The 23,258-nt window shown below is 42.1% G+C and overlaps 1 long non-coding RNA gene across 1 annotated transcript in view; it reads right to left on the bottom strand.

Annotated features, from left to right (window-relative positions):
* LOC146976881 (uncharacterized) overlaps window positions 1–23,258 on the bottom strand; it is a 36,240-nt gene that overhangs the window by 7,121 nt on the left and 5,861 nt on the right. The window lies entirely within an intron of this gene.

Raw genomic sequence — 23,258 nt, 5'->3', positions numbered from 1 at the left:
AAAAAAAGTTGTTCGTAGAGTAAAGTGAGCTATTTATATGTTTTGAAATTTGCTGTTTTAGGGCCTGATCTACTAAGATCCCAAATAAGGGGTGCTAAATTGCGTAAAATTTTGCATGTTTGGTTAGCGCATGAAAAACAGGTGAAAATCAATAAAAGAAAAAGTTCCAGACAATACTTGCCTTTCAAATGTACTAAATAAAGATGCAAAAACTTCCTCCGCAATCAGTTTCAGGTTTGGTAAATCACGTTGCGTGTGCTAAGGAAGCGAAGGAAATGCTGGTCGGCTCCCTGAATTTCCTTCTGGCCGAAGCCACTAATACATATTCATCGAATAACGATAGAGACAAAACAATACATTTGAGAGACACAATCCTCAGTGCACCCATTGGTTAGTAGGTCAGCTTGCACATTTTTTTGCGGGTGACTTCAAGTTTGCACACATTTTTATACAAACAAGCAAACTTTTGGTAGCTCAGGCCCTTAGTGTCTTAAAGGAGACATATTCTGCCCCTTTACCACAAATTAAAATAGTTCCCAGGTGTCTGTGACATGCTTCGGTCAAAATCCCCCAAGGATCAAACATCACAGCTCTTTTCATCCTCTCAAAACAGCCCTGTTCAGAACGGCTGGTTTCAGAGTCTGTCCCTTTAAATGCAAATGAACCACTGCTTGCCCCGCCTCTTCTACAGGTACCAGGTAGGGGTGGGGTTATGCAAATTCAAATCCTAGTTACATCACTGGAAGAGAACTGAGGGAACAGCTGGAAAACCTCATGGATTTCAACCTTAGCAGCCTGAAAATTACAGATTTTTTTGTCCATTCTCACATTTTGGAGGCCAGAAGACAAAACAAACACCTAAATATATGTTAAAGAGCCTTCAAAAAGTGATATTTCCATAATATGTCCCCTTTAAATGTTCAGAAGATAGCCAAAAAGGTGTTTCCTGTGAGTTAGTTAGTAGACTGGCTTTCACTCTTTTACAGTGGCTTGTGAAAAATGAATCCAATATTCACTTTGGCGACGAAGGAGCAAAAGAATCGACCGTAATCTGAGCTCACGTTGAGGTCGAGGACACTGAGGTTCATTTAGAAACAGGACTCAGGTTCAAACTGAGGTTCTGCAGATGTGTTGATGTCTTTAGAAAGTGTAAATCACAGTGAGCGAGGCGTCACAGTGTGAACAGCTCTGCTTTAAATCAGCTGTCAGCAGCTCCCACACACACACACGCACGCACACACACACACACACACACACACACACACACACACACACACACACACACACACACACACACACACACACACACACACACACACACACACACACACAGAGGTTCATTATAATATTGATGCTTTTATTCATCTTGTTTTGCACAAATTCTCAACAAGCTCAGTGTTTATGTTCTTGATGCTGTTACTGCTGTGTGGTTATTGTGCTAATAACTTCTCAGGCTGGGAAATATTGGCTGCTTTTACGCTTGAGTGAGCACACGCACGCACACACACACACACTCACACATACACAAACACACACTCTAACACCTCAGACACTGCTGTGAATCAGCAGCTGAGTGTGCTGTGTGTTTCCCTCTTCAGTATTTGCTTCATTATTCAGGAACTAATTTGTTGTGAAATGTCAACAAAACAAGAACAATGAGGCTAAAGTTGATTCATGCACACGCACGTATAAACACACACACATATACACACACTCCTTCTGGTCAGAAAACACACAACGTGAAAGTACACACACCTGTTAGCCACTTCAATTCCAAGTCCAAGACCGAGACCAAACCAATGCAAGACCTTTTTAAAGACCACCACTGTATTCAGTCCCAGTCCTCATAATCATCATGTGGCTTGATATTTACATTATTTCTCCTTAGCTAAAAAAGAAAAATGATAATTTGATATAAAATCTAAACCATGTCTACAAATTTATTTATTTAGAAATGGGATAAAACATATTAATGAACATTTTAAAAGAAAAATGTAAATATGAAAAGAGATTGTAGCCATTTTCATCTCCTGTCCCATGGCCAGGTAGGTGTAAAAGAGAAGCGAAGGGAGGAAGGACAAAATGAATTACAGAAGTTTCCATAACAACCACAGTAACATCGGTTTGGGATGACACATGATTAATTAATTATCTAGATACTAAAATTCCATTTGTACATGGGAAAAGTGCCTGTATAGAGTGCACTATGTCGGCTACCACTATATTCTATTGCAAGATGCCCGGTCATAATAAAGTGCTGATTCATATTGCAGGGATTTCTGGAATAAAGTGCTGAATTGTATTTAAATGCCCATAATAAAGTGCTAGAAGTGCGATAATCTACGGCCAAATGCCCATAGTAAAGTAAACAAAGTTTGGATTGAACAGAAGAACAAAACATAGAACCTGCTGAAGTCTCAGATGGTTACACAAGCAGATTCTGTAGTAGAACAATTTTAATTATCTTAAACTTATCGAATTACATATAATATAAACCAAGAGTGACAGAGACATTTGTGGTTAAAAAAAGAAAAAAAGAAGACGTCACCGCAGCTGTGGCCTTGACTGGTCTGGAGGAAGCTCAACCGAGACCGAGACCTTGAAAATGTGGTTTCAGGACCAAGACCGGTAGCTATCGAACACAATTGATTGCACATCAAAAAAGTGGTGGTTAACTCTAACAGAGATATTAAAGGTACATTGTGTAAGAATTCCTCCCATCTAGCGTTGCGGTTGTATATCGCAAGCAACTCAGTCATATTTTTCATGCTGCATTCACATGAAATTGGGCAGACGGCAGACGGACGACAGCCGCTGCACGTAACAAGCCTCTATGTAAACAAGTGGTCCGTCAGCACGAGGCAAAACAATACACGTGACAATATGTTGTCATGGCGATGTCGTATTGTTTACCTGACCCACATTTTACCGGCTTTCTCTCTCTGGACTTCTGTGACTAAAATGACATCTGGTTTGTTAGCGACGGCCGTCCGCCCGACTGCAGGTGAATGCAGCATCAGTGTAACGCTCCATTCCTCCTCACTGCGTTACCGCGGTGACTTTTCACAGACGACACCTCCACCTGAGCCGACAGCTCCGGTGTCTCCGCTGAGTTTCTGTGGTTTCCTGACTTTTGAACCAAATAATCGATTTTCGTGAATAGATAACAGGAGAAGTTACACAATGTCCCTTTAAATATCACATCTTACTTAAGTGAATCTGAACGTCTGCCTGCGTCTCATCTGTCTGATAAAAACCGGTTTCCTATCACAGTTACAGTCGACCTCTGACCTCTGAGCTGCTGCTGCTGCTGCTGAGACGTCAGTGAAACGTGTGAGAAGCTGCCGTGCTGTTAAAACTTCACACAAACCTACACACTCACACACACACACACACACACACACACACACACACACACACACTCAGAAAACACCTGCGTAGCCTCCGTGGGCCCCTGCGAATCGTATCTTATTAAAACACATTACCTGAACGATCCCCGTCTCCCAAAACCTATTTAATTCAGCAGTGCTCTGAATTCCTGATCTGCAATCTGTTCTCATTACACTTATTCTCACACTCTCCCTCTTTATCACCCCCCTCTCCTCCCCCCTCCCTCTCTCCCTCCCTCCCCTCTCCTCCTCCTCCTCCCACCTCTCTCCTCTTCCTCCCTCAGGTGGATAGTGTAATTGCTGTGGTTTAACCGGTACTGTGTTTGATCTCATGCTTATCCTCTGAAGCCTCTCGCTCATGAAAGAGATGAAGGGAGGAACGCATCTCCCAAGGAAGGCCTGTTTTGTGTGTGTGTGTGTGTGTGTTTGAGTGTGTGTGTGTGGAGTGGGAATTGCTCCAGTCTGGTCTGATTTCTGAAGTAATTCAATTATTACAGCAGTAGCGGTGGAACTGCAGAGTAAAACATACAAATCACTTCAATCTAGAGCCAATTCCTCCCCGTTTAACCTCCATGTATTACACACGGACGTGCAGCCATTTTCTCTGCTTCCCCCTTTTTATTAGATTCTCATCTGCAGCCCCTCGGCGCCGAGGAGGAAGTGGACTTCCAACTTGCTTCAGCCGCTTCCCCTCTGTAATAAAAGATAAAAAAGACGACGACAACGAAGAGGCAGAGGAGGAGGAGGAGGAGGAGGACGGGGGTTAAAGATGTCTCATTGATCGGAGCCGCCCGCCTCCTCTAGCTCAACAACAACAAGACTCGATATGCTGAATGAAAAATGGAAAAACAAGAAACTTTTTTTTCCTTTTACTAATAAGCTGCCTGAGCAGGTGTTAGTTTTCTCCTCAGGTGCAATGAAATTAGATAAAGCAGTAAAGGAACAGACTGATCTCAGAGCAGTGGGGGATTTTATACCGAGAAACCAACGAACCATCCATTCTACATGTGTTTTAATGTTATTCAACATTTTATTAACTGAGTTATGTAAATAAAGTTTGAACAGAGAGTGTTTTATTTGAAATACTGCACCATTAGACCATATTAAAACCCAACTGTGGCTCTATCATTGTCTCTCTGGAGCTCTAGTGACAACAGGTCAGTGTCAGCCAATCAGAAGAGAGGAGGAGGGTCTGGGCCTCTCTTCTGATTGGCTGACTGTTCTCTGACTGATCCAATAAAAAAAACAGGAGATTTTGGAATAAAACCAAATTCTGCAAGTTGTTGGATGGTGGGTCCCGGTGCTGAGGGGGCGGGGCTTTGTTGTGACATCACAAAGTGACAGGAAGTCCTGACGGCTGGTTTTAAGGCTCAGTTTCTGAATACAGGCTGTGTGCATTTCTCTGTGGACTGAGGCTTTGATACTTTCACAGTATTAATATAGAACCTAGAGCTGCTTTATAATCACACTACACATGGACATCTACCTTTATACTGTATGGAGCTTTAACACAAACATCTACCTTTATACTGTATGGAGCTTTAACACAAACATCTACCTTTATACTGTATGGAGCTTTAACACAAACATCTACCTTTATACTGTATGGAGCTTTAATACAAACATCTACCTTTATACTGTATGGAGCTTTAACACAAACATCTACCTTTATACTGTATGGAGCTTTAAGTTTATAATAATCCTCACACATCCTGTTATCTTTAAGTTTGGAAGAACTATAAAAGTCTTCCAGCTCCATGTCCAGGATGCCAGCAATGTGGAGATCTGGTCTCAAGACAACAATTAAAGCCTGGAAAACAAAAGCTTGTGTTAAACTCAATATGTCCTTTATGAGATGTTCTACTTTAGCACCTCAGACTCATTTGTGCGTCATCATGTCCTCATGCATATAAACGTTCAGCGTATAAAAAGATCCCCGGTATCTGGGCCCTCAGAGCCGGTGGAGGATGTTCAGTAATAATGAAGGATGAGATAATCACTGTCCACTGTTTATCTCCAGGTTATAATAACGCAGTAATTGCCTCATTTCTGCACATGTCAGCAGAGGGAGTTCAACTTTGGGGTAACACAGCTCATTAGCAGTCAGTCAGTCAGTCACTGCACCAGCGTTACAATATTGTCCTCACCTATTACTGCAGCTATACCGGCTGCTGCCACATATAACAGTCAATCATTTCCAACTGCTAAACTGAAATGTGATTGCATCCTGTGAGAGCGGAGATTTAGATTAACTCCTGCAGGGCGGCTCGATAAACGACCTGAGAACAATTTCATACCTGTGGAAGATTTCCTTAAAAAAAGGAAAAAAAAAGAAAAGAAATATATTTATATTAAAAAAAATTTAAAAAAATCATCTCAGCAGAGGGACTGTCGTTTCACATGCAGGATCTGCTCCAGATGTGGAGTTTTGATGTGTTCACACACACACACACACACACACACACGCATATCATTACATGTGATACAGCAGGAGGCTTCATCTCACTGGAAAATGAAGTAAATCTCTGTGATGATTTGTTCTTCTGCTCTTATTTTGAAGTGCAACACAGAAGAGGCTTCTCACATAAAAAATGAATCAACTCCTAGATTTACAGGTTTCTCATATCTGCCTTAAAACAGTTATTGCGCCATTTTGGCTGTACCTAACCTCCAAAAATGTCCTAAACAACCATAAATGATGGTTTTGTTTTGTTGTTTAAAATAATAAAGTTACAGTAGGGGTGCACCGAATGGCATTTTTTTGTCCGAAGCCGAATACCGAATAAAGTCAAAACGCTTGGCCGAATAACCGAATAATACCGAATACCGAAAGTGGTTATAAAGTTTTTAAATAAAATATTTTTTTAAACTTAATTTTCAAAGAAAGTAAATGTTTATTGACTATTCTGACAGTTTTTGAATATTCCAGTTGTTGTTGCTCATCAAAAAAGCACAACAAGTTATATAAAGTTTTTCATTTAGGCCTGTATCGGCCCATTGTGAGTGCTGAAAGATCTATGCAAGTACATTCCAAAAAAACCCAAGTGTCAGTGGTTCCTAACCTTTCTTGGTCAGATTTATTTAAATTCATCAATTAGGCTACTAGACATTTCAGGCGACCTCATTTGAATTTCAGGCGACCCCAAGTGGGGTCCCGACCCCAAGGTTGGGAAACACTGTTTTAAAAGCTGTCGGCCACGGACGGAGTGGGCGACATGCTGGGATGAGGAACTTTTGTTTTAACTCCTCCTCTCTCCCTCTCGTACTCAGCATGCTGTTCAGGGTGTTTGGTTTTTAAATGATTCATTAAAAGGCGCGTTGCTACAGGAACGGTCCCCTCACTCAGCCCTCTCAGTGGCCGTGTCTCCGCTGCAGACAGGACGCACCGGGCTCTTGGAGCGACGTGCAACGGTGCGTGCAGTCGCTGTGCAGCTTCCCCCCCACTGCTCTTGTTGCTGTTGTTTTTCCAGCAGTAGGAGTCTCTTACTAATAAAGCTGGGGTTTAAGCTGCCGTTTCCATCGTCGCGCGATCGCGTATTTATCAGACTTTTTTTTTTTTTTTTTTTAATATTCGGCCTTGCTTTGCGCTCATTCCACCGAAGGCCGAATGTTGCTTTTTTTGCAATATTCGGCCGAATATATTCGGTTACCAAATAATCGGTGCATCCCTAAGTTACAGTGTAGCCCGAAAGTGCTGCACTTTGTTTTGTTGCTAACTGTCACAGCTTGGCTAAGTGAGTAACGACTTACGGTGGGAATCGAACACACTGCTCTCCTGCGTCACATTCATCCATCCACCACTTTCCAAAATGACGTGGATGCTGCCATACATCACTACGACCACTAGATGTCGCCTGGCAACAGAATGTGAAATACATAGTGAAGGTGGGAAGTAGCTGAAAAGACTCCGCCCCCTTATGTCTAATCCAAATATGGTCAAAGGAGGAGGGGCCTTGTGGAGCTGACACTGTGGCAAACATACGCTCCTGCATCATTTGCATTGTCCATCTTGCTCAGAGACTTTTTTGAGCTAATTCGTTTTTCAGCTGTTAGCTAGCAGCAACGTTAGCTTTCAATCCAGGTAGAGCAGTGATTCTCAAACTACCAGTGGTACGCAGGCTCCCTCTAGGTGGTACGCAAAAGATTCACTGAATTAAAGGTTGAATATGTAGAATATTTATTAAAAGCTATATTTTTTCAAAAATAATACATCCATGAGGCCTTTAGAGGGGTACAGAATGAAAGTATTGCTTTTCCATAAAAACATTTTTTTTAGTCTGAATTATTATTTTTAATTTTTTTGACGGGCTCGACAATGACTTTCTCTCAACGTTCTGTTTACATTCGTACCTGCCTGTAGCCGACACGTGGCTCAGTTCTCCGCTGTTTTCCTGCCTCCTCCCGGTCATGTTTTCAACCAAGCCTTTTTAATAATCAATCGTTGGATCAATGGATTATCATATAGCTACTTGTTAGGATGGGTGTATTTGTGTAGTCTTATCTGTCATAAACATGTTTATCGTCGCGGACTTTCGGTGCCACGGAGCTCCTTTTTTTTTTTTTTTTCCAACTTGACGAGAGCAGTGACTGCGGAGGCTCTGAGGCTCTGAGCAGCAGCGGTGTGGAAGGCAGAGAGCCTCCACTGTCCCTGTAACAAGCTACAAGTCATTTATTATGCTGTTAATGACGGTAAAAATGAAACATAAGGTAAATATCCTGCTTAGCTCTCCTCCTGTCTGTCCTCTGATCAGAGCGGAGTCCCTAGCAACGGCCCGTTTTACCTAGCAACGGTCTGGCAATCGACTGCTGGAATTCTTTTTCTGTTGTTTTTCCTTGTATTTCTACATAGTCAACCTTTAAACATAAATAAAATAAAATAAATTTCAGCAACCACATATTTTCGGCCGAAAATGGCCCAAAATGCATTTGCAGGATGTTGTGATGATGATGCAAGCAAAAACCCGCCGAAAATACTCACATCGTTATCAGCAAGTATTGGAGTCTCTCTGATAACGTGTGTATTTGTTTACCTCTTAGCTCCGTTAGCTCTGTTAGCTCCTTTAGCTCGGCTTCAGTCAAACTGGAGCGGTCCGTTTTGTTTCTTTGATTATTCAATAAATGATTCTGTTTACCACTGAGGACAATGAAAAAATTAGCAGTTTTAATTGTTGAAATGATGAGCACCAGAAGGCTGACCAAGGGTGACCAAACCCCTGTAGGGGTGAATATCTGCACATTGTATGCCTGCAAACTCAGAAGTGGTGAAAAAGGTGACTCACTAAACTCCTGTAGGAGAGTCTGAGGGCATTCCCCCCAGAAAAAAAATGTGATTTTAACACATAAATGAAGCATTTTGGTGTAGGGTGGATTCGCCTAATGTGGGACACTGCCTAATGTGGGACACTTAAGCTTAAATGGGTGTAGGTCTTCCTATAGCAAAAGAAAGTTAATGTAAATGTGGTCTCACACAAGCTGTGATATTGCATTATCAAAATCACATGACATCTCAAATGTCCAATCATAGATTTGGGAGGGACAGCCTTCAAACCGGAGGCACCCTGTGTGCAGACCACCAAAATGCTAGTGACTTAGGGTTTGGACAAAAATAATGTTAAGGCCATAATTTATTAAAAAAAACAAAATTATTGCAATTTTTTGTCAAAATGTGTTTATAATATGCTGATGCATTAAAATATATCTTAATATGGTGTAACCATTCTCAATATTTAGGATTTTGATCAACATTTCTACTGTCCCACTTTAGGAAACATGCCTTCCTAAAGCGGGACAGGTGGTTTTTCCTAATGTGGGACAGTGCTTTTCCAGGTAAAACTAATAGGTTGAACAATAACAATGGTTGTTTACATGGTTTTATTGTTATAATGCATTGTTTTGAATATTTTACAACGAAAGAAAATTATATTTATTAACTGGAAGTGGTCATAATACTGTTAAAGGGGTAAATGGCTCTGATTTTTTTTTCTTCTTGTTTCTAAATCTTGTCTTTTTTGATAATGTTCATGAAAGATGTTGTGTTTAGAAGTAATCAAAGGATAGCACATTACTGATTAATTAAATGGAATGTATTTCAGATCACAGTGGCAAAAAAGAGTAAGGCAATGAGACAAAATCAGGGAAAGAAAACATGGGAAAAGAAAGGAAAATAATCAAGCAAGTGAACTCAACCAGTGGAAAAAAGACAGGATGAGGGGAGACATTACTGAATATAGGGAGATCACTGAGGATGGTGGTGTCCCACAATTGAGGTTGTTGACCAGGGCTTGGAATGACCCTAGCGAAGGGTAAAAGGTCACATCCACCACACAATTGGTAGAAAACCATTAACACTATAGAAGATGAAGCAGAACTAGGACAATAAGTGATATTATTGAACACTGGTTTGCAATCTAGCATTTATCATGTAAATTAAGATGACTTTTAAACAGACTTTTTAGTGTCCCACATTAGGAGCATGACTGTCCCACATTAGGGAACAGAAATTGCCGCAAAAAACTTTGCAATCAGAGTTGAAATATGTATGGTATTTCTTTTAGGAGTGTGATATCAGAATTTTCTCTTTGGATCCCATTAGATCACAACCTAAGGATTTCAGAATGGTACAGGATGTAGATTGAAAGTGTTTGCTTCATATCGCAAAATACACCAGAAGTCTAAATTGCAAAAAATGTCCCACATTAGGCGAATTCACCCTACTCTGAGAAGAACATGAAGGGAACATTTGTTTCAGATAAAAAAGCACATTGAGTAGCTACTGGAGGCAACAAGGCAATAATGGCTGGAGTGTATGAAACTTAAACTGAACTCAGAACTGGTCTAGTGAGGAGCAAAAACAAGTCTCATTTTAGCTGACGGGAGCTGTTAAAGTTTAGTGTTACTTCTCAGAGTTTTATTTTTACGATCGGGGCTCATGTGAACTGTGAACTGCTAATTAGCGCTAACACTCACAAGTTAACGATGGTTAACAACGGCCCTCCACACCCCCCTAGTGGTCCACAGATACTTTAGGGCGTATTCAGACCTGTGGCTCATTCGCTTTATGGAAGCGAAGGAACTGCAGCCTCAGATTTCAGACTGAAGCTTGGCTCCTAATCCACAGCAGTCTGAACTATAGACCTGCTGTTAATGTGAGAAGCAGCGGCCTCGGAGAGACGTACGATGTGAATCTACTCCAGACATAAAGTATTTAGATGAAAGTGCTTCTTTTCAAGGAGAGATTACTGAAGTCTCTGTGAGTACAACCCGTTTTCCTCTCCCTCTCTCTCGGTCCAGATGAGAGGAGCGCTGACCTGATAAATATGTTGAATCATTGGTTTGAGTAGTCGTCAGTTATCACAGCGGCGCTCGCAGCAGTGATCTGAACCAGCAGCAGCAGCAGCAGCAGCAGCAGCGAGTGCTTTGCAAACACTTTGCCCCGGATTTCACCTCATTTCCTGACATCACTTCTCCATCACTCTCCAATAGAGGCATCAAAGAGTGAGTCACAGAGGTGAGAGAGGAGAGAGACAGAGAGACGGTGAGTTCATGATGCTCTCAGAAGAAGACGAAGGAGAAGAAGATGAAACAGATGCATACAGAGTAGGGATGGGACTTTTTGTCGACAAATCGTCAAAAAATCGACACACGCTCCCCTCGCCAAAAAAAATAGAGTGTCGAAATGTCAAGGGGTTTGTGGGATTTCCATGTGTACATTGCATTTTGTCTTTCAATATTTCCTATTCAAATAAACAGTAGAAAGTGCCACTTTTCCCCTAATGAAATAAAATATTTTAAATAAAACAAACCCACTTTTTCTAAATGGGATAGCTACTTGACCCTCATTCTGCTTCACATGTGATGGGAGCGTGCGCGCATGCTGACAGGCGACAGAGTCAAGAGATCAGCTGTCCGGGCTCCCTGCAGTCTAGGTGATGGTGCTGTTGATGACGAGTCCGCCTCCGCAAAAAGGGCAAAACCATCGGCAAAACAGGTGGATGCAATGGTTGCATTCTTCGTAGAGGACCGCGGACATGCACGGAAGAAAAAAAAAAGAAAGAAACCGAATGCGTGCTGCCTCGTCCACTCCCATATCTGCTGCTGCTGTTAAAAAAAAAAAAGGGCCGACAATTCGACAAAAAGTCGACACATGGGCCTCGACAATCGATTTTCCAAATCCCGTGTCGTTCCCATCCCTAATACAGAGTCTGTACATTCAAGAAACACTTCAGGTTTTAAACTGATCAAACCCACGCGGAGCCGTTTATGCTAAGCTAGGCTAAATGTTCTGATAAACACCGATGCAGGAGAAAAAAGCTGCACATCTCAGCTTTTCTTTGATGTCGATGCTGTGGATGCTGTTTTCCCTCCTCCATCATCATCATCATCTCCCCTCGTCAATGTTCACCTCAAACACAGGTAACAGGATGGTCGATAGGATGTGAATCGGTTGCCACGGCTACCATGCATTTGAAAAAGAAGAAGAAGAAGAAGAAAGGAGAAAAGAAAGTGAATATGTGGATATTTCAGGCTGCGCTGCAGGGCTGCTGTTTGTCTTGTCAAACTGCTGTTTTCTTCCATCTCTGTACAAATAAATTAGATAAAACATTTCATATCCACAATAACATCGTTTGTTGTCGAGCTCTCCAGGTTGGCACGTAGCTTCACAGAGCAGTCACATTAAAACATGCTGCAGTCTGCTCTGACTCTAAATGTGTTGGTGTTTTACACTTCTCAGATCCTGGTGGTCTTCTCTTTCACTTATTGTGACTCAGTGTTTGTGTTAAAGCTCCATACAGTATAAAGGTAGATGTTTGTACTAAAGCTCCAGTATAAAGGTAGATGTTTGTGTTAAAGCTCCATACAGTATAAAGGTAGATGTTTGTACTAAAGCTCCAGTATAAAGGTAGATGTTTGTACTAAAGCTCCAGTATAAAGGTAGATGTTTGTGTTAAAGCTCCATACAGTATAAAGGTAGATGTTTGTGTTAAAGCTCCATACAGTATAAAGGTAGATGTTTGTATTAAAGCTCCATACAGTATAAAGGTAGATGTTTGTGTTAAAGCTCCATACAGTATAAAGGTAGATGTCCATGTGTAGTGTGATTATAAAGCAGCTCTAGGTTCTATATTGATACTGTGAAAGTATCAAAGCCTCAGTCCACAGAGAAATGCACACAGCCTGTATTCAGAAACTGAGCCTTAAAACCAGCCGTCAGGACTTCCTGTCACTTTGTGATGTCACAACAAAGCCCCGCCCCCTCACCACCTGGACCCACCATCCAACAACTTCGCAGGATTTGGTTTCTCTGAGTGTTTTATTCTGAAATCTGCTCTATTTTTTATTGGATCACTTTAGAAAACAGTCAGCCAATCAGAAGAGAGGATCAGAGCCTCCTGCTCTCCTCTGATTGGCTGACACGACTTGTTGTTCCAGAGAGGAGCTGAAAGAGGAGGTGGAAAACTACACCGAGATGGATTTTGGATCTCATTGATCAACCCTTCAAAATAAAACTCAAGACGAACAGAAGAGGAAAATACGGAGCTTAAATTATTTATAATAAAAACTGCTCCGTGTGACTTTTTGCTATTAGCATTAGCAGCTAGCTAATAGCTATATGTTCATTAGACTTCATCGTCCAATGCAATTCTTTTATTTACCCACTTAATGAAACATGCTAACAGGTAATGTTATCACAAAACTCATATGAGCACATTTAATTTCCTGCTATCGAACTGAACAAGAAAAAAGTCTACAGTTTATGAAGGTATCAGGGTTTTGTAGACTTATATAAAGAGTTACATCGCCCTTTACCCAAAGCTACAGCCTCAAAAGTTGGGAGGTGACACCAGTCCAATAATTACACCTGGGGGAGGGGCGTAAGAGTTAAAAAAAAAAAAGTTTGTGGACACTTCATCACCCTTTAGACAGATTCTACCACCCTTTACTTTAAATAGGGCTTCATTAGTCGTGTTAGTGAAACTTCCAGCGGGAGGTCACGGCTCTGGAAAACAACACGTGACCTCGTCACTTTAATTATCCGCTCAATGACAACTCACAGACACGGGAAGCACACACACGGTGGCGCGGCGCTCTGCCTTTGAAGGGAGGAGTGGAGGTGAATCAGGAAGCAGGGATGTCGGGTGTTAAGACAATGACAGAGGAGAGGAAGAAGTCGCGGGGTGGGTGAGGAGGGGGAGGGGGGGAGAGTGTATTAAGCAGAGACAGGTCGGAGGGGTGAAAGTGATTAGACGCAGAATCCTGTTCGACTGAGATGGGACGGAGAACAAAGGCAGAAACAGACAGGCCTTAGAGCGGCGCCGATACCGCGGCAGCTTTCAGCCGCTGATAAGGACGAGGCACAGGTGGGACAGACAGAGGGAGAGGAGGATTCCTGATACCGAAGAGCTGGCTCATGCTGCGTAACAGCTGCAAACACACACACACACACACATGCACGATGCACACACACACACGCATCCATATTCATGCATAAACACACACCTGTGAAAAACTTGCAAATGCAAAACCACCTGCAGTGAGTCAGGACGACAGGAAGGATTTGTCGTTCACTTCTTGTTGTTTACTTAGCGAATGCACTGAGTTACTTTCCCTCTGCGGGCAATGACACACACACACACACACACACACACACACACACTGAACTGATAATAAAGCTGCACAGGAAACTCTGTGTCTTCGTACTCCATAGAAATGAGTCATAAAAACACAGCAGTCTGTGGTGTTAACTCCAGCATGCTAATATGCTAACAGTAAGGTGACCAGATTAGTGAAAAGAAAATCGGGGACATTTTCATCACGGTGATCGGAATTCAAATGTTAGGGTTTACATTACATGTTAAAGGAATAGTTCACAAAAAAAGAAAGAAATTCAGTCATTAGTGACTCACCCTTCATGCTGATGAATACTCTGGAGTAGTTTTTTATTCCTCAAAGTGCATCTGGAGACCCGGGAGGCTGGTTCGTAGTCCAACCAAAACGTCCATAAAACTACACAACAACCATTTAATATTCCTCCACACTGCTCGTCCACTGCAATCCAAGTGTCCTGAAGGGAGATAGTCCAGAGTTTACCTGAAACAACGTCATTTAGGACATTTTTACAGCCTAAACAGTCCTGTATTGAATTTGCCCGGGGCGTGTTCACGCGATGCACACGGACGTGACCAGACTTGCCTTTCCAGTAAACTCTGGACTTTATCCTTCAGGACACTTGGATTGCAGTGGACGAGCAGTGTGGAGGAATATTAAATGGTTGTTGTGTAGTTTTATGGACTTTTTTGTGTCGGGCCCTATTACTCTCATATAAAGTCTTCATTGGACTAGGAACCGGCCTCCCGGGTCTCCAGATGCACTTTGAGGAATAAAAAACTACTCCGGAGTATTCATCAGCATGAGGGTGACTAATGACTGAATTTAATTTTTTTGTGAACTATTACATTAAAGCAGAAGTAGGCGATCCGGTGGTTTTGGCTAACTTCCTGTCAGCAGTCCCCACCCTCATCCCTACGTCACCACATTCACGCGCATCCCTTGGCTGCACACACAGAGAGGACCGCCCCTTTATGCCGTTCTCTCTCCTCATTGGATAAAGGTTGTAGGATACAAGGAAAGTTTTCTCCTGGGCTTACAGCAGAGCAGAGTGACTGACAGACCCGTGTTTCAGACCAAACACTCTATGTAAGTGATTGCCGTCAGAAGATATAACTATTTAAGACTTATATTAACACAAATATTCCACTTACTTCTGCTTTAATGTGTTTTAAATGTCTATTACAGCACATGATCGAGTAGCCATAAGAAGTTTTGGTCGTCCCAACTCAAGTTAGAGTTATAACCTCTCACAATCACGTCTGGCTACACATGCAACAGCATCAGCAACACTAACACTCTATTATAAAAGGCTGCATGAGCTGTTTATTCTATCATAGGCTACGTCTTCAGCATTTAACATTAGAGCTGTAACAATCAAAACCAGAGATAAAACAAAAACCAGAGGTCAGAGGTGAAGGAGGCTTCTGCCACAAACAATGAAACACAGTCACAGAGGTTGTAGTGAACATAGTAGCCTATAGCCTACTACATGACAATGTAGCCTACTACTTATGGAGGCATTCAAATTGAGACACAGCTCTGGTTTCACACGGCCTCCTCCTTTCATACAATGTCACTTAGCTCCTGTCGCCATCACTACAACCAGTACAAGTCGCCTAGCAACAGAAGAACCTTACGACGGGTCATGGTAACGACCTGTGGACTCGATATCCTCATGTATCCAGATGTCACACACATATACATACGCAAGGTTAGATAAACAGTAGGGTGTGTGTATGTTTGTGTGTCTGTGTGTGTGTGTGGCACAAAGAGAGACAAAAGATGAATAAACTCCTGTTGGGTGGAATCAGACAAAAAGAGTTCTCCTGGTGAAGCCGCCATTGTTCACTGCCAATGAGAAAGACTTCATCAGCCGCGCTCAAGTGTTTCATGTCCTTGATGGCTCTTTGTGTGTGTGTGTGTGTGTGTGTGTGTGTGTGTGTGTGTGTGTGAGGGACGGAGGGAGAGGCTGTTATGTCGGATGCTAATACTCGACTTTATTGTCTGGTCCTGATTCAGTGTTGTGAATAATAGTGATGCTGTAGAGGACAACGATGGTGATGATGATGATGATGATGATATATTAATTAATTTGACATCATTAAATCAGTTGAAACAATCGTACTTAACAAATTCTGTAATTATCTACACATTAACAACATGTTCACAACATGCTACCAACACATGTTAGCAACAGTGTTGGGCACGTTACCTTTTCTAGTTACTTTCCCCCAAAAGTAACTGAGTTAGTAATCAAATTACTACATCATAAAAGTAACTAATTACCAGGAAAAGTAACTATTGCGTTACTTTTTTTTATAAAATGATCAAACTCGGCCTCCCAACCTCCTGATTATAAAATGTGTAGCCTATATAATGTATAACCCTATATATGTAGCTACACTTTAACACGTGTATTATTTTATTACGGGACTTCTTGAGTTAAGTAACAAGTAACAATGACAGCAGATTTTATTGCCAGTAACGGTAATGGCATTATAAAGAGGAAAACAGTAGCTAACTTTTTTGATTAGTCGCTACTGAATAAAGTAGCGCCGTTAGTAGGCCAATGCCAGTGTTTCCCATACGTAGAATAATGTGTGGCGCAGCGCCACAGAATCATGACCAAGCGCCACAAATTGACCCCCCCTGGACGATCCTTCCGTTCATTCATCTCCGCATAGCGCTGCTCCGTATTGGCATCCTCTCACACACACACAGAGAAGCGCGCATGCAAAACAGCAGTGCGTGGTAAAAGCGAAACGTTTGTGTCAAAGAACTGGAGTCAGGTGCTGTGTCTCAATTTGAATCCTTCTATGAGTAAACTACACTATCATGTAGGCTACTATACTATACTTCTGTAGTGCATGAATTTAGACAGTTTGTGTTGTCTCAAATCGAATAGGCCTACTGTCATTGTGAACTTACGGAAACTAACGATCTCAACAGTTGTCAACGTTTTGTTTTGTTGCACCACTATTGTCACCCGTCAACACATCTACCAGCTTGTTTTGGAGTTGTTGGATTGTGTATTTGATGAGTTTGATGGGGGAAACCAAGAAATCCCATGAGCCTCCGTAGCGTAGCTCTGAGCAGCTCGTGGCTCTGCTCTGCCGTTCTAAAAATAGCTTGCACCGACAATTAAAGGTAACGAACCTACTGCTATGACTATAGGAATTATGGCAATGGACCAATTTGCCAAAATGTTGAACTATCCCTTTAACATGTTAACGATGCGTTCACTGTCCTTTTCCCACATTCCTTGTGTCTTACAGAGCTGAAACAGTTGAACGTCTTCACCCTCGTTAAGAGATATTTTCCCTCGGACTCTGACGACTCCACTGATGAAGTGAGTGAGGTTGGAGGTTCATGATGGTTAACGTTTGATTGATTGATCGGTGGCAGCTGTCAGAGACGGAGCATCACAGTCAGGAAACTGAAGAACTGTCTCTCTCCACCTCGGCTTCAATTTATCCTACAGTTTTATTCACTTACAAATTCAATTATGGGCTACGAACACGGCACCAACTGCTCAGTGTAGCTGAGATTAAAACACCATGACTCGGTATAAACATGGTGTTAATTTCAGCACATTGTGGACGATGAGGAAGGAAACACAGAGGGAACATTTGTTATCGCTGCAGGACAAACACCGTGCGCTTTGATGAGGAAACACTGAATGAAACACTGACTTTTTAGTTTATTAACAGGAAACTCCACGGGGCCGTTTAAAGCTTCAGACGGAGATTTGAAAAAAGAAAGAAAAAAGATCATTTCTCCTCAGCGAGACGTGTTTGATGAACAAACATCTCAGTTACTCCATTTGTTCTCCACCTAAAACTACATGACTCAGCAAATTCAACCAAATCATGATGGGACAAAAATAACAGAAAAGAGTGGTCTGTTTTTGTTTTGATGCCAGTAAAAGCACCAGAGGTGGAAGTCATGTGACAGGAAGTGTGGGATTTTTTATTTGATTGAAAGGACAAAACAAATTTTACTACATTTGTAAAGTTATATTCTATTCTTTCTCAACAGAAAACATTTGGAAAACTAAAAAAAACTCTTTGTTTGGATGAGAAAACATGAATTCTTTATTTCTAATTCTAATTTCTCATATTATCTTATACTATCTTACTTTATATATTTGTCCTATATATATATATTATAATCATAGGCCTATATCTATACTCTGTCTTCCACATTTAACAAAAAAGAAAAAGAAAATCTAAATTATATTATTATATTTTCCGTCTTCCCAGGAAAATAAAATAAGTTGTGTTATTATCTGTTACATTAGACAAAATAAGTTGTGTTATTATCTGTTACATTAGACACAGTCCATCCATTGATCTTTCAGTGTAATCACAGTAAACTGCTTTAACATCCTATCAAAATAAAAGCATGGTCACCTTCTCTTTCTGTTACTGAATATTATTGTCCGTCATTAAAACGTACGTCTGTAGTCGTAGTTACGACCTTCTCTCCTCGTGGTTTCACCGAGACGTCACGTGAGCCTTCGCCTGAATCAGGTTCAGCTCACAGCGGAAATCTAAATAAGGCGGGATGCCACCTGAGACGTTCAAGGACGGTGGGAGGACGCAGTGACTCATTGTCTGAGACACAGTCCATGTAACTGTGCAGCGAGTAGTTTAATCTTCAGCCAGATACAGTGACATCAAAGAGGCACGGCGTGTGCACAGCTGTCAGCATCGGAGAGCCCAGTGTGTGTGTGTGTGTGTGTGTTACCTGCCTGAGAGCAGCTGGGTTTAAAGGAGTAGTCTGACATTTTTGGATGCACTCTGATTTCTCTTCAGCTGGATGTTTGTGTCAAAGAACTGGAGTCAGGTGCTGTGTCTCAATTTGAATCCTTCCATGAGTAAACTACACTATCATATACTATACTTCTATAGTGCATGAATTTCGACAGTTTGTGTTGTCTCAAATCGAACACTGTCATTGTGCACTTACCGAAACTAACGATCCCAACGGTTGTCAACATTTTGTTTTGTTGCACCACTATTGTCACCCATCAACACATCTACCAGCTTGTTTTGGAGTTGTTGGATTGTGTATTTGATGAGTTTGATGAGGGAAACCAAGAAATCCCATTAGCTTCCGTAAGCGTAGCTCTGAGCAGCTCACGGCTCTGCTCCGCCGTTCTAAAAAATAGCTTGCACCGACAATTAAACCTACTGCTATGATAGGGATTATGGCAATGGGCCAATTTGCCAAAATGTTGAACTATCCCTTTAATGCGAGGTGGAGATTACGCGGCCTACTTGTCAGTTTAGACTCACTTGCATACTCAAAATAGTTAGGAAGTATTCGAATATAGACACAGCAAGGTTGTTATTAGCCTAGCTTAGCTTAGCATAAAGACTGGAAACAGAGGGAAACTGCTAGCCTGCTCTGATACACACAAACCTGTTAGTTTCATCTGTGCACAAACAATTACAGCGCACAGGGAGCAGCCACTTTCTGTTTGATTCGTTTAATTATATGCCTGTTACAATACAAAAACCAAAAACATTCCCATGAGCCTCAGCTGTGCTTTTTCATTACTGCTAATAAGCGTGTTAGCCTTCACATGGTAGTAAACAGTCTGTCTGCAGCACATTAGCATGTTAGCGTTGTCAACACAGCAGAAGGTCGTGGTGACATTTATTTGACTGTGTTGGGTTCACAGCCACTGTGAGCTCGTTAGCATGCGAACGTTAGCGCAAGGGGGGAGGAGGGGAGGGGAGGTGTGTGTGTGGGGGGGGGGGGGGGGGGGGACATGAACAAGACTCAACTTCTACTGCAGTGAAACAAAAACCAACAACAACAACCTCCAGTAAAACACAGTGTTTTTCTACTGTTTACTCCTGATTGTCAGTGTGAATGGTAGAAAAATAAAAAATAAAAATAAAAATTACTCTGTCACCATGACGACTGTCCAGGCCCCGTCAGAGGATTTCAAACAACTCGTGAATAAGAAGAAGGAGAGATATGTGTGTATGTGTGTGTGTGTGTGTGGAACCAAAATAAACAAGACGATAGAGAGGAAAACAGAAAAACAAAATCCTCAGAAAACTGTAAAACTTCACAAATCAGATTGTATAACTCGGCTGCACCTGGAACAACTTCCTCCCCTTCCTCCTTTTTCTTGTTTATATTTTGTATGAATGGAGAAGACTCACTTGACCTTTGACCTCTGCACCAGCCCTCCATCTCTGATCTGTGATTACACAAACGATTCTGTTGTTTGGCAAAATGTTTAACCCAATCTGTTCCCTCCCTCCATTTATCTTTCCTTCCTTTTTTTCCCTCCCTTCTTTCCTCCCATATTCCCCTTTGTCCTTCCTTCTTTCCTCCCATCCTTCCTTCTTTCCCTTTGTTCTTCCTTCCTTCCTTCCTTGACCCAGGTGGACAACAGGAGGGTTAAATTGGGTCAAATTGACCAAATTTGTTCCCTTCCATCCTTCCTTCTTTCCTTCCTTTCTCCCTTCCTTCTTTACACAATCATTTTTCCCTTCCTTCCCTTCGTCCTTACTTCTTCTTCCTTCCTCTTTTGATCTGATTTGACCCTCCATCTTTCTTTCCTTCCCTTTTCCCTCCCTTCTTTCCCTTTGTCCTTTCTTCCTTCCCTTTGTCCTTAGTTCTTCTTCCTTCCTCTTTTGATCCAATTGACCCCCCATCTTTCTTTCCCTCCCTTTTCCTTACTTCTTTCCCTTCTTCCGTCCTTCTTCCTTCCTTGAACAAATCTGTTCCCTCCCTCCATCTATCTTTCCTTCCTTTTTCCCTTCCTTCTTTCCTCCCATCTTTCCCTTTGTCCTTCCTTCTTTCCTCCCATCCTTCCTTCTTTCCCTTTGTTCGTCCTTCCTTCCTTCCTTGACCCAGGTGGACAACAGGAGGGTTAAATCTTAGATCTGGAAACATTAGATCATCAATCATCTTGTTTTTGATCTTTTAATTCGGGGTGTTTTCTTATATATGATCATAAATGTGTCTTTAAGGCCTCAGTCAGTTAGTCAGGAAATCTATAGTCTCGCTCACCAGACGTTTCTCCGTAGAAGAAAGTTCTGGCTGGGAGCGACTCTGATTCTGATATCGGAGGAAAAGAACACCCCTGCTGTTTGGATTCCTTTCAACCAATCACAATCGTTGTGGGCGGTGCCACAGCAACGGTATGCTTGCAAGGTATTGCCGCTAGGGTAGGCGTTAGACGATGAGCTCAGCTTGATAGATAAACCGGCAAACAAGCCAGAACGTCCTTATTGGAGAGCAAATGGTAGAATATCTTTATAGTCATATTAAAACATCTGTGGTTCCTGTTGTTGTTTCCTTTCTCCGAGGGGAATGTGCAAACTGCAACAGGCCAATAAGAGACTAATCTTCAAACAAGAGCAAACTTCCTCCAGCTCAGACCAGGAAATCTCTAAACTGAGTGATTCACTAGCAGAACACAGATCACAACTTCAACTTCCAACAAGTAAAATAATCAGACATGTAGGATGTCCGGTTTGACGGCCCAGATCTGGCTCATACATGGCGTTATTTGTTGGATGCTGCTCCTACATCTGGACACACACAGAGAGTCTTCCAGAACGGTCCAGATGTGGTCGGGTTTCAGACCGATGAAACCAGGAGGAATCAGGATCTTAACCCTCCTGTTGTCCATCTGGAAGGACAAAGGGAAAGAAGGAAGGGAAGAATGAAGGAAGGAAGGACAAAGGGAAAGATGGGAGGAAAGAAGGAAGGGAAAAGGGAAGGAAAGATAGATGGAGGGAGGGAACAGATTTGTTCAAGGAAGGAAGAAGGATGGAAGAAGGGAAAGAAGGAAGGAAAAAGGAGGGAAAGAAAGATGGAGGGTCAATTGGATCAAAAGAGGAAGGAAGAAGAAGTAAGGACAAAGGGAAGGAAGGAAGAAAGGAAAAAGCGAGAGGGAAAAGGGAAGGAAAGAAAGATGGAGGGTCAAATTGGAGCAAAAGAGGAAGGAAGAAGAAGTAAGGATGAAGGGAAGGAAGGAAGGAGGGAAGGAAGGAAGGAAGGAAGGAAGGAAGGAAGGAAGGAAGGAAGGAAGGAAGGAAGGAAGGAAGGAAGAAAGGAAGAAAGGAAGGAAGGGAAAAAGGATTGTGTAAAGAAGGAAGGGCGAAAGGAAGGAAAGAAGGAAGGACGGAAGGGAACAAAGTGGGTCACTTTGACCAAGAAAGACAACAGGAGGGTTTTAACATAAAACAAAAAATAAAACAACAACACACACACACACACACTGAAAGCGTCCTTTTTAAATAAGCATAGCGCCGAGTGGTAGCCATGGCAACAGCCTCTATAGGCCCCTCGACGGTGGATCTATGACGCTGAAGTGCTCTTGAGCCCGACACAGGAAAGAAAAAAAGACTTTTGAAAACATTTGACCCGACTCGACTGATCCTAAATTCTGAAACTCTGAAACGAGTGGATGACGGTGAAGTGGCGAAACACGGGAGGGGGAACGGGGGGGGGGGGGACGTGTCACCGCCGCCGCCGCCACCGACTCCTCTCAGCTGAATCTTTGATATTGTACCTCGGGCAACAGAAGCATAGATCATGGCGTTATCGCAGATAAGCACGGGACAGAAAATGAATACGCTGCTGGAAGAAAAATGAAAGAGCAGAAAAAGGGGCCATGAGAAAGATTTCCTATCTCGCCTCTCCTGAGCCGGAGTGCACCACCGCTAGAAAAGAACTATATTTATTCTAAAATTAACACAATGATCTATTCAGAAACTCAATTTTAACTCAATTAAAGCTTCTCTCCCTGTCGGTCATGCCTTTGTTGCAGTAATTGTCAGTCTCTGCTTCTCAGACTGGAGTTTCTTTGAACATGAATCGCACTGGAGCTCAAACCTTCAACAGAGCGAAGGGGAACATTTTAATTCAACCACACAAGAGGGAAGAGAAACCATGACAGAGGAGCAGGTAGGAGTGGGTTTGAGTGCCTGCAGCGAGCAGTGCCAAACACACACACACACACACACATATATATATATATATATATATACAGCACGCACACACACACACACACACGCTGTTGCAGAGGAAAGTGAGACTATGCAAATCGTTGAGCTAATGAATTTCTGAATTCCAGCCTTGGCTCCTGTGATGGTAATGAGCTTATTTTGGCATGAGCTCATAGAGGAGAGAGGAAATGAACAAAATCATATGTGCACGCACGCATGCACACACACACACACACACACACACACACAGCGATCTAAGCCAAACACAATCTCCTGC

Source organism: Trachurus japonicus, chromosome 12, assembly GCF_045865225.1.
Source record: "Trachurus japonicus isolate A0001 chromosome 12, Traja_1.0".
NCBI classification, from domain to species: domain Eukaryota; kingdom Metazoa; phylum Chordata; class Actinopteri; order Carangiformes; family Carangidae; genus Trachurus; species Trachurus japonicus.
The sequence above is the reverse complement of the archived record's forward strand: the minus strand, read 5'-3'. Positions and strand labels throughout refer to the sequence as shown.